We start from the raw sequence: 11602 nt of genomic DNA, 5'->3' as shown, positions 1-11602 counted from the left end.
ACTTTAAAATGAGGAAAGGATGAGCACAAACGACATAGTAAGGAATACAATGCCACTATGTTGCATTTGTAATGGTGGTTGTATGAGTACAAGTTTTAGGCATGAAAATGTCTCACCCTAAGGAGAAAATCACAATCAGACGGCTACCTAAGTGAATTGTATAGAGCTGAGAAGAACATGTTTTTATGTGGCGAGGAAGATATTGTGAGATTTTTCAGAGGGAGTTGGGTGTTTGGGGTAGTGAATTTGAACTAAACTCAGTGAAAGGTTGCGCAGGCAGGAGTACTGTAGTTATTTGAGTGTCCTATACCGAGAGTACTGTATTTGTGTCATGTCATGTTTATTTGTATAGCCTTTGATCACAAAGAGTATCAAAAGGGCTGCACAGACCACAGATTATTGCCAACCACAGATGGCTCAGCCACTAATTTGACATTCCAGGTATTCCTCATAAAATGTGTTTATAACACGATGCCTCTAGTATTTATTTTTTTTTTGCCATGAATTCTGACTTCACTCATGGAAGACTGTATTTACGGGTAGGTCATGCATCCGAGTGTTAAATACTTGGGGGGAAATTACAAAACTAGCACAGAAAGTCCACCTTTTAAAATTGAAGATTGCAATACTGGTCTGAGAAATCACAATCTGGCTTTTCTCAAATCGTGCAGTCCTAATTCGGAGGCATTGAATTGTGCGCCCGCCCATTCTGGCATTTTTACTGATGGCATAGACCAGTCTTTTGGTCACGCCCACCCAATAAACACACAAAGTCTGCCCCGTAATCGCATTTGCTGTGTGCTCTCCTCGACCACAATGCTCTGTTAATGATACATTTGTCAAAGAAAACAAAGACCATTCCATTCACGCTCCGCAAAGCAGTGAACCTGCGATAACTGAGGCACGCAGTAGCGAGGGGTCTCTGTACTCATATTTTGGGTGGGCCATTTCGAGTTCTCAACAGGAAACTTTTTTTTTAATCCGTTGCTAAAATAAATTCCTATGAATTGGGATTAAAGTACCCATTTTGAAAGTATTTTCTATGCAATTTCTCATTAAAATTGTCTTGTCCAGCCTCACGCTGACAGCGGTCCACGATGCCTTACCGGAGGACTTGGTGTTCCCCAGCGAGATCGTAGGCAAAAGGATCAGCATAAAGCTCGACGCAAGACGGCTCATCAAGGTCCAACTGGACAAGGCGTAGCAGAAAAACGTGGAACACAAAGTACGTACAGTATTTGCAGTTTAAGCATAACTATTGCCACTGTCTGAAACAACGTCTGCCCGGACACCCGGGGCGTGCATCTTTTACGTCGGGCGTACAACTTACACAACGTCTCCGCCTGGGTTGCCGACACCTTTTTCAAGAGAAAATGAAATACCGTATTTTCAGCACTATAAGGCGCACCGGGTTATAGGGCGCACCCCCAAAAAATAGTTTTTGGTCCTATATTTTTCATACAAAAGGCGCACCGGATTATAAGGCGCTACAATGGGAACGTCGACAAACAGTCAGATAGTTCAGTCAAACTTCTTTCCCCCTTAACATTCCGAAAGCTTGCAAAGAAGCAAATACGTGTCTCAGACATGTACGGAAACAGTGTCTGTACGATGTCACTCAAATGCATTGTTCCAAATATCATTCGGAAGATTAATGTCTTGGGATTCAAGAAATGCCAACCATTCCTTAGTTTCTATTTTCTTTTTTGCTCGCAACTTTATTGTGCATATGACAATAAACACTCGGAATTGAGGGGGGGGGGGGGGGGGGGGGGTTTTAAGGGTTATTTAGCTTGTTCATAAATCATTATCCATTATCCGTTATCGGTCAGTTCATAATACGCTACAAAGCCTAGGAGCCGGGACACTTACTCTCAGCCAAAAGGCCAAGCTAAGGTCCTAGCCCTAAGGCCTTGCCGCGATCATTGCGAATGCACCGTTCCCGGAGGTACTGCAATACCGGGCCGTTGCGTGGAGTGGACAGAGCAGGCTCCTATGCCATCTCCGAGTTGCAAAAATCAACGAGAGTACACAATTTTGGTACCACAATCAGCATTGAGTTTAATTTAAAAATAGATATCACAGAAACATCGAGATCAGTCTGAAACAAGATACTGGGAAAATGTATAGCCGGAGTAGCTCACCGAAGTCGTTGTGTTCAATAATAATGTGCAACCATAGTCCTCTTATATCCGTGAGTGTAGTAAATCCAGGAGAGTAAAATATTTACAAAAACAGTACAGAATAGTAAAATACTGTTTTCTCTATGCCGTAGTTCTACCCAACATGCTATTCACATTCATGTTTTTCGGCCAATTGCAGGCTTTGTTTTGTCCCTTTAGCCTATGCAAGCCTGTAAATGATAAAAAGGATCCGCCTCCTTTACCTCCAAATAACTTTAGCCAATAGTGATCGATTCAACTGATGATTGACACATCTTTTTCGGCCAATTGCAGGCTTTGTTTTGCCCCTTTAGCCTATGCAAGCCTGTAAACGATAAAATGGATCCGCCCCTTTTACCTACGAATAACTTTAGCCAATAGTGATCGATTCAACTGATGATTGACACGTCTTTTTTGGCCAATTACAGGGTTTGTTTTGCCCCTTTAGCCTATGCAAGCCTGTAAATAAATGATGATTGACACATTGATTAGCCAATGAAACGCCGGTATATAAATCCCAGCATACACCGCGGACTACTTCGCGTTCGGGGGAAAATCTAGTCGCCGGCTGCTTGCATTAGTTGCAAGACTTTGCGAATTAATATTGATCCATATATAAGGCGCACTGTATTATAAGGCGCATGGTCAGCTTTTGAAAAAAATAAAGGCTTTTAAGTGCACTTTATAGTGCGGAAAATACGGTATTTCTTTTTTTTTTTTTTTTTTTTTTTTTCCCAAACCAAAAGTTTGCTTTATTCTGATTTGAAAATCTTCGTTCGGTTTGGAAATTACGGTTCGTTTGTCAATTTGCATACTCAGCAGCCAATCTGAAGGCTGCATCGAATAACTCGTGCTCCCGGACTCTCCGAGTGTTATAAGGTCATGTACCGTATTTTCCGCACTATAAGGCGCACATAAAATCTGATTTTTTTTTTAAAAGCTGACTTTGCGCCTTATAATCTGGTGCGCCTTATATATGGATCAATATTGAATTGCAAGGTCTCGCAACTAAGAGAAGCAGCCACCGACTTCATTTTTCGCGTAGAAAAAGTTCGCTGTGCATACTGGGAAATATTAAACAACGATTCTTTTTTTTTGTGCGTTTGTATAAAGACCCTGAAATGGCTCCTTTTAAGAGACACGCTTACAACGCAGAGTTTAAACTCAAGGCGATCAGTCACGCAGTAGAACACGGAAATAGAGCAGCAGCGAGAGAGTTCAACATTAATGAATCGATGGTGCAGAAGTGGAGGAAGCATGAGGATAAGCTGCGCCAAGTAAGGAAGACTAAACAAAGTTTCCGTGGCAATAAAGCGAGATGGCCACAGTTAGAGGACACACTTGAACAGCGGGTTGTGAACAAAGAGCAGCAAGTAGAAGTGTCAGTACAATCACTATTCGAATGAAGGGAACAGCGCTGGCACGGGAACTTAACTTTAAAGAATTCAGAGGTGGTCCTACTTGGTGCTTTCGGTTACTACTGTTTCACAGCAACTGCCAGCTGACTTAGAGGAAAAGAAGGCCACTTTCCGCACATACTGCAAAAACAAGATTACTGAAAAAAAGATCCGGCCAGAGCATATCATTTATATGGACGAGGTTCCACTCACCTTCGATATTCCTGTGAACCGCACAGTGGATAAAACGGGAGCACGTACAGTGAATGTACGCACCACAGGGAATGAGAAATCCTCCTTCACTGTAGTTCTCGCCTGCCAGGCTAATGGCAAGGAACTTAAATTTTTCAAGAGGAAAACTTTGCCAAAAGAAAACTTTCCAGCCGGCATAGTCATCAAAGCTAACTCGAAGGGATGGATAGATGAAGAAAAGATGAGTGAATGGTTGAAAGAAATTTATGTGAAGAGACCGGGTAGCTTTTTTTACACAGCTCCGTCCCTATTGATCTACGACTCCATGCGCTCACATATCACCGATAATGTCAAAAAACAAGTGAAGCACACTAATTCAGTGCTTGCCGTCATTCCGGGTGGATTGACAAAAGAACTCCAGCCGCTAGATGTTGGTGTCAACAGAGCATTCAAAGCCAGACTGCGTACTGCGTGGGAGCAGTGGATGACAGAAGGCGAACACGCGTTCACCAAGACGGGGAGACAGCGCCGGGTGACATACGCCACCATCTGTCAGTGGCTCGTAAATGCCTGGGTTGATATATCAGTCTCAACTGTGGTCCGAGCTTTCAGGAAGACGGGAATTGTCCCCGACTGCCAGACAACAACAGCGACACTGACTCGGTTAATGACGACCTTGATGAGACGGAGCCGGACGTGTTGGAGGGCCCATTCACTGAGATGGTCAATTCGAACACTGCAGAAGAAGAATTCGAGGGATCCGTAGATGATGAGCTGATAGAGTGAGCTTTATGTTTTTCTTTTGTGTGTTTACGTTTTACATTTTACAGTTATTATGTTGTTATTGTTTTGCACTTGTTATTGTTTTTGCACATTACTAGTGTCACTATATTGTGATTGAACTAACGTTTAATTTATCAGTATCAGTATCAGACGTTTTTTTGCGTGTTGACTAAATGGAGGAAAAGTAAAATGTTATGCCTTGCTGTTGTCGTCGTCGTCGTCGAGTCACTCAAGGCGCCTAATGTAATCCTTAGTAGCGCTAGACTCGCTCGTGGGAGGCTCCGTAGTTCTCCGAAGGAGAGGGGGCTGCGACTGTCCTGTGCCGCCAGGCCTGACGGGGTGTGACCCAAGCAAACCAAGCACACGAAGCCTCTGAAGTCCTTAGTACGTTCGGACAGGCCGGTGCATGATTTATGGAAGGCCCGTGGGCAGGTAGTACAGGTGGTTGGGGTGTGGTCGCAGCGAATGGTTTGAAAGCACCACTGGCATTTGGACTGGGGGCCAGGGTTGCTCTCGAAGTCGCCCACCCTAAGAAGAACAGAGAGAGGAGAGTAGAAGAAAGAGAAAGGGAGGGACAGAAAGAAAGAGAGAAAGACAGCTAGAGTAAAACGCAAAAGGGGGGAAAAAAGTGAGAGAGGTGGGGAGAGAGTAGGAAAGAGAGGGATAGAGAAAATGAGAGACAAGAGTGTAAAGGGGGAAGAGAGAAAAGAAGAGACAAAGAAAGAGAGAGGACCAAGAAAGAGAGAGCGAGTCCGAGTGGATTGAGTTGGATTCGTAAGGCTCCCCCGGGAGAGAGCCCTTCGCAGGACACCATGGGAAGGTTCCTAGTCTTTGTCCTCCCCTTGCTGTTGTTCAAAGATGTGTCACGAAAATGCTTTACCTCAGGGAAAATAATAAAACAGCTGTGAACAACAGTGAATAGAGTTGTGGAAAGCTTGTTTGTTATCTATTAATGAAGTTTGACTGACCTATCTGACTGTTTTGTTGACATTCCCTTTAGCGCGGCACCATCTAATGGTTGCATAACGTAACTACAGCCTCTACTGTAGCGCCTTATAATGCGGTGCGCCTTATGTATGGAAAAGGTTTAAAATATATCATTCATTGAAGGTGCGCCTTATAGTGCGGAAATTATAGTACGGTATTTGCATCTAATTTTCCAAAGTAGACACATAGAGAACACAAGAAAAATGGATGGATGGTTAGGAATCAAGCCAAAACCTCAGCCCCAGAAGAAATATTCAAAAGAAGCTAAAAAAATTAATGAGGCTACAAAACATAAACGGACATTAAATGCATTGTGGAAAGAGTTCACGTGGCTTGTAGCAGACGAGGCAACGCAAACATTTCATGAATGAAGATGAGTAAATACAGGTAAATACTGATGGCAGATGGGAAACAGCGATGTCATATTCATGCAATGAATGTTATAGGTAGATTTATAATAAACTTAATTTTAAAGTGTTGTTCTGTTATATATTCTGATTATCAATCCTTAATACTTTGCAACAATGGTGTTTTTGTTTTTTGTTTAATTAATTATTTTTGTTATTTATTCGTAAAAAATCTAAAAAAGAAATGCCAAATTGAACTCTACGTGAAAACTTTTTTAATTGTAATTTCCTCTCACTCTAATCAACTATCTTTTCTCATGAATTCAATGTAGAATGTCACCTATTTGTCACCAATAAATTACCTAATTGACTCGCATTTCATTATCAATATTCTTGTGTTTTTTTCCTCTTTTTTTTTTTACAAAGAAAGCACATCTCATTCAGTGATTGAAACAGAACAGCCATGTTATTGATAATTTTCAATCTTGCCTTTCTTTTTCTCTGTTAATTAGTCGTTATTTTCATTATTTTAAAACTCATTTGAAAGTTTTGGGTTATTTGAAATTATTCTGATCACTTATTATTTTGTGTGCAAATTCTTTTTTGTTTTCCACGTATTAACACCCATTTAATATCATTCTTCTTCTCATTTACTCACCTCTCTCACGGTTACCTGTCTGGATTCCTCCTCCTTCCTCTTCTGAAATTCTCATCAAACTCACCCTCCATTTTATTCATCTAGATTTAACACAGTTCAATGTTGAAAAATACAATTATTTATCCCAATCGACGCTATTAAAGTTGAACTCACTTAATTTAAATTTTTCCTTCAAACCAATTAAATCTACTACTTTAGCTTCACCTCTTTTGATCTTACTCATTTGTATTCCAATCAATACATTTTTCTTCCATATTCATTGAAAATTTGGTAATAAATACTTTATTATTACCGAATTTTCAATATTTTTGTATAAAAATGCCATTATCTCCAATTACCGTACTTTCCGCACTATATGGCGCACCATGTAATAAGGCGCACCTTCAATGAATGATATATTTTAAAACTTATGCCATACATAAGACGCACCCCCTTATAAGGCGCATGGTCAGCTTTTGAAAAAAAACAAGACTTTTAGGTACGCCTTATAGTGCGGAAAATACGGTACTTAGTAAAAAGTAAATTACCAGAAATCAACATAACACAAACGCAGGGCCCCACATTCTACAAACAAGCCACCACAGTTAGGAACACCGTCACCAACACAAACTACCTAATTAAACAAACAATCACACCTACTACGGAAAACGGAAAATACATGGACCCGTCTGAATGTATGGGCCTTTCGGAGGCCATAAACTCAGCGCCGGGCCGGTGTTTGGGGAATTGTGCCCGCCACTAGTGGTTGAATACTGGGCTAGTGTTGAGGGAACGTCGGGCCCTCAAGTATGGTGCCATTAGCGGATTTTTGAGGTACTGCACTCCCATTGGAAATGCATTGGCCATAGGAATACATGGGCGCTCCGTCCACTACGATGTAATTCCCTCACAATATCTGCCCCCGCGTGGCCGCGCGATGCTACTGCAGCCCCGTTGGGAATGAATGGGCCTTTCGGAGGCCATAAATACAGCGCCGCTGCATGGATTTCGGCGGTACTGCGGCTGTCGTTGAAAATACATGGACCCGTCTGAATGAATGGGCCTTTCGGAGGCCATAAACTCAGCGCCGGGCCGGTGTTTGGGGAATTGTGCGCGTATTATCGGGCCAGTGTTTGGGGATTTGTGCGCGTATTATCGGGCCGGTGTTTGGGGAATTGTGCGCGTATTATCGGGCCAGTGTTTGGGGATTTGTGCGCGTATTATCGGGCCGGTGTTTGGGGATTTGTGCGCGTATTATCGGGCCGGTGTTTGGGGAATTGTGCCCGCCACTAGTGGCTGAGAACTGGGCTAGTGTTGGGGGACTTGTGCCTGCCAATAGTGGCTGAAATCCGCGCCGGTGTTTGGGGAATTGTGCGCGTATTATCGGGCCGGTGTTTGGGGATTTGTGCGCGTATTATCGGGCCGGTGTTTGGGGAATTGTGCCCGCCACTAGTGGCTGAGAACTGGGCTAGTGTTGGGGGACTTGTGCCTGCCAATAGTGGCTGAAATCCGCGCCGGTGTTTGGGGAATTGTGCGCGTATTATCGGGCCGGTGTTTGGGGATTTGTGCGCGTATTATCGGGCCGGTGTTTGGGGAATTGTGCGCGTATTATCGGGCCGGTGTTTGGGGATTTGTGCGCGTATTATCGGGCCGGTGTTTGGGGATTTGTGCGCGTATTATCGGGCCGGTGTTTGGGGAATTGTGCCCGCCACTAGTGGCTGAGAACTGGGCTAGTGTTGGGGGACTTGTGCCTGCCAATAGTGGCTGAAATCCGCGCCGGTGTTTGGGGAATTGTGCCCGCCACTAGTGGCTGAATCCCGGGCTAGTGTTGGGGGACTAGTGGTCGTAAAACCGGGCCGGTGTTTGGGGACTTATAGGCCGACACAAGTGGCTCAAAACCGGGCTGCTGTTTGGGGACTTGTCGGGCCACCATTGGCTTGCAGCACTTGGAAAATTGCACTAAGTCCGATTGTCGGGTCACCAGGGGCTCGTAGGACTTAGAATTTGTGCCACTCCCCGGCCGGTGTGCCGGTGTTTGGGGACTTATAGGCCGACACTAGTGGCTCAAAACCGGGCTGCTGTTTGGGGACTTGTCGGGCCACCATTGGCTTGCAGCACTTGGAAAATTGCACTAAGTCCGATTGTCGGGTCACCAGGGGCTCGTAGGACTTAGAATTTGTGCCACTCCCCGGCCGGTGTGCCGGTGTTTGGGGACTTATAGGCTGACACTAGTGGCTCAAAACCGGGCTGCTGTTTGGGGACTTGTCGGGCCACCATTGGCTTGCAGCACTTGGAAAATTGCACTAAGTCCGATTGTCGGGTCACCAGGGGCTCGTAGGACTTAGAATTTGTGCCACTCCCCGGCCGGTGTTTGGGGACTGGCTGCCGCCTCTTGTGGGCCGGTCCCCGGCCGGTGTTTGGGGACCGGCTTCCGCCTCCTGTGGGCCGGTCCCCGGCCGGTGTTTGGGGACTGGCTGCCGCCTCTTGTGGGCCGGTCCCCGGCCGGTGTTTGGGGACCGGCTTCCGCCTCCTGTGGGCCGGTCCCCGGCCGGTGTTTGGGGACTGGCTGCCGCCTCTTGTGGGCCGGTCCCCGGCCGGTGTTTGGGGACTGGCTGCCGCCTCTTGTGGGCCGGTCCCCGGCTGGTGTTTGGGGACCGGCTGCCGCCTCCTGTGGGCCGGTCCCCGGCTTGTGTTTGGGGACCGGCTGCCGCCTCCTGTGGGCCGGTCCCCGGCTTGTGTTTGGGGACCGGCTGCCGCCTCCTGTGGGCCGGTCCCCGACTTTTGTTTGGGGACTGGCTGCCGCCTCATGTGGGCCGGTCCCCGGCCGGTGTTTGGGGACCGGCTGCCGCCTCCTGTGGGCCGGTCCCCGGCCGGTGTTTGGGGACTGGCTGCCGCCTCCTGTGGGCCGGTCCCCGGCTTGCGTGTTTGGGGACTGGCTGCAGCCTCCTGTGGGCCGGTCCCCGGCTTGTGTTTGGGGACTGGCTGCCGCCTCCGGTGGGCCGGTCCCCGGCTTGCGTGTTTGGGGATTGGCTGCCGCCTCCTGTGGGCCGGTCCCCGGCCGGTGTTTGGGGACTGGCTGCCGCCTCCTGTGGGCCGGTCCCCGGCTTGCGTGTTTGGGGACTGGCTGCAGCCTCCTGTGGGCCGGTCCCCGGCTTGTGTTTGGGGACTGGCTGCCGCCTCCTGTGGGCCGGTCCCCGGCTTGTGTTTGGGGACTGGCTGCCGCCTCCTGTGGGCCGGTCCCCGGCTTGTGTTTGGGGACCGGCTGCCGCCTCCTGTGGGCCGGTCCCCGGCTTGTGTTTGGGGACTGGCTGCCGCCTCCTGTGGGCCGGTCCCCGACTTTTGTTTGGGGACTGGCTGCCGCCTCATGTGGGCCGGTCCCCGGCCGGTGTTTGGGGACCGGCTGCCGCCTCCTGTGGGCCAGTCCCCGGCCGGTGTTTGGGGACTGGCTGCCGCCTCTTGTGGGCCGGTCCCCGGCCGGTGTTTGGGGACCGGCTGCCGCCTCCTGTGGGCCGGTCCCCGGCTTGCGTGTTTGGGGACTGGCTGCAGCCTCCTGTGGGCCGGTCCCCGGCTTGTGTTTGGGGACTGGCTGCCGCCTCCTGTGGGCCGGTCCCCGGCTTTTGTTTGGGGACTGGCTGCCGCCTCCTGTGGGCCGGTCCCCGGCTTGTGTTTGGGGACTGGCTGCCGCCTCCTGTGGGCCGGTCCCCGGCTTGCGTGTTTGGGGACTGGCTGCAGCCTCCTGTGGGCCGGTCCCCGGCTTGTGTTTGGGGACTGGCTGCCGCCTCCTGTGGGCCGGTCCCCGACTTTTGTTTGGGGACTGGCTGCCGCCTCCTGTGGGCCGGTCCCCGGCTTGTGTTTGGGGACTGGCTGCCGCCTCCTGTGGGCCGGTCCCCGGCTTGTGTTTGGGGACTGGCTGCCGCCTCCTGTGGGCCGGTCCCCGACTTGCGTTTGGGGACCGGCTGCCGCCTCCTGTGGGCCGGTCCCCGGCCGGTGTTTGGGGACTGGCTGCCGCCTCTTGTGGGCCGGTCCCCGGCCGGTGTTTGGGGACCGGCTGCCGCCTCCTGTGGGCCGGTCCCCGGCTTGTGTTTGGGGACCGGCTGCCGCCTCTTGTGGGCCGGTCCCCGGCCGGTGTTTGGGGACCGGCTTCCGCCTCCTGTGGGCCGGTCCCCGGCCGGTGTTTGGGGACCGGCTGCCGCCTCTTGTGGGCCGGTCCCCGGCCGGTGTTTGGGGACTGGCTGCCGCCTCTTGTGGGCCGGTCCCCGGCTGGTGTTTGGGGACCGGCTGCCGCCTCCTGTGGGCCGGTCCCCGGCTTGTGTTTGGGGACCGGCTGCCGCCTCCTGTGGGCCGGTCCCCGGCTTGTGTTTGGGGACTGGCTGCCGCCTCCTGTGGGCCGGTCCCCGACTTTTGTTTGGGGACTGGCTGCCGCCTCCTGTGGGCCGGTCCCCGGCTTGTGTTTGGGGACTGGCTGCCGCCTCCTGTGGGCCGGTCCCCGACTTTTGTTTGGGGACTGGCTGCCGCCTCATGTGGGCCGGTCCCCGGCCGGTGTTTGGGGACCGGCTGCCGCCTCCTGTGGGCCAGTCCCCGGCCGGTGTTTGGGGACTGGCTGCCGCCTCTTGTGGGCCGGTCCCCGGCCGGTGTTTGGGGACCGGCTGCCGCCTCCTGTGGGCCGGTCCCCGGCTTGCGTGTTTGGGGACTGGCTGCAGCCTCCTGTGGGCCGGTCCCCGGCTTGTGTTTGGGGACTGGCTGCCGCCTCCTGTGGGCCGGTCCCCGGCTTTTGTTTGGGGACTGGCTGCCGCCTCCTGTGGGCCGGTCCCCGGCTTGTGTTTGGGGACTGGCTGCCGCCTCCTGTGGGCCGGTCCCCGGCTTGCGTGTTTGGGGACTGGCTGCAGCCTCCTGTGGGCCGGTCCCCGGCTTGTGTTTGGGGACTGGCTGCCGCCTCCTGTGGGCCGGTCCCCGACTTTTGTTTGGGGACTGGCTGCCGCCTCCTGTGGGCCGGTCCCCGGCTTGTGTTTGGGGACTGGCTGCCGCCTCCTGTGGGCCGGTCCCCGGCTTGTGTTTGGGGACTGGCTGCCGCCTCCTGTGGGCCGGTCCCCGACTTGC

The 11602-nt window shown here is 50.8% G+C and overlaps 1 pseudogene; it reads right to left on the bottom strand.

Annotated features, from left to right (window-relative positions):
• Positions 1-1926: 1926 nt before the first annotated feature.
• Positions 1927-2080, bottom strand: LOC148346805 (U2 spliceosomal RNA; annotated as a pseudogene).
• Positions 2081-11602: the final 9522 nt, after the last annotated feature.

The sequence above is a fragment of the Urocampus carinirostris genome, chromosome 20 (genome assembly GCF_059441175.1).
Source record: "Urocampus carinirostris isolate Australia breed hairy pipefish chromosome 20, RoL_Ucar_1.0, whole genome shotgun sequence".
NCBI lineage: Eukaryota > Metazoa > Chordata > Actinopteri > Syngnathiformes > Syngnathidae > Urocampus > Urocampus carinirostris.
Note: the sequence above shows the minus strand (reverse complement) of the source record. Positions and strands in the feature narration are given on the sequence as shown.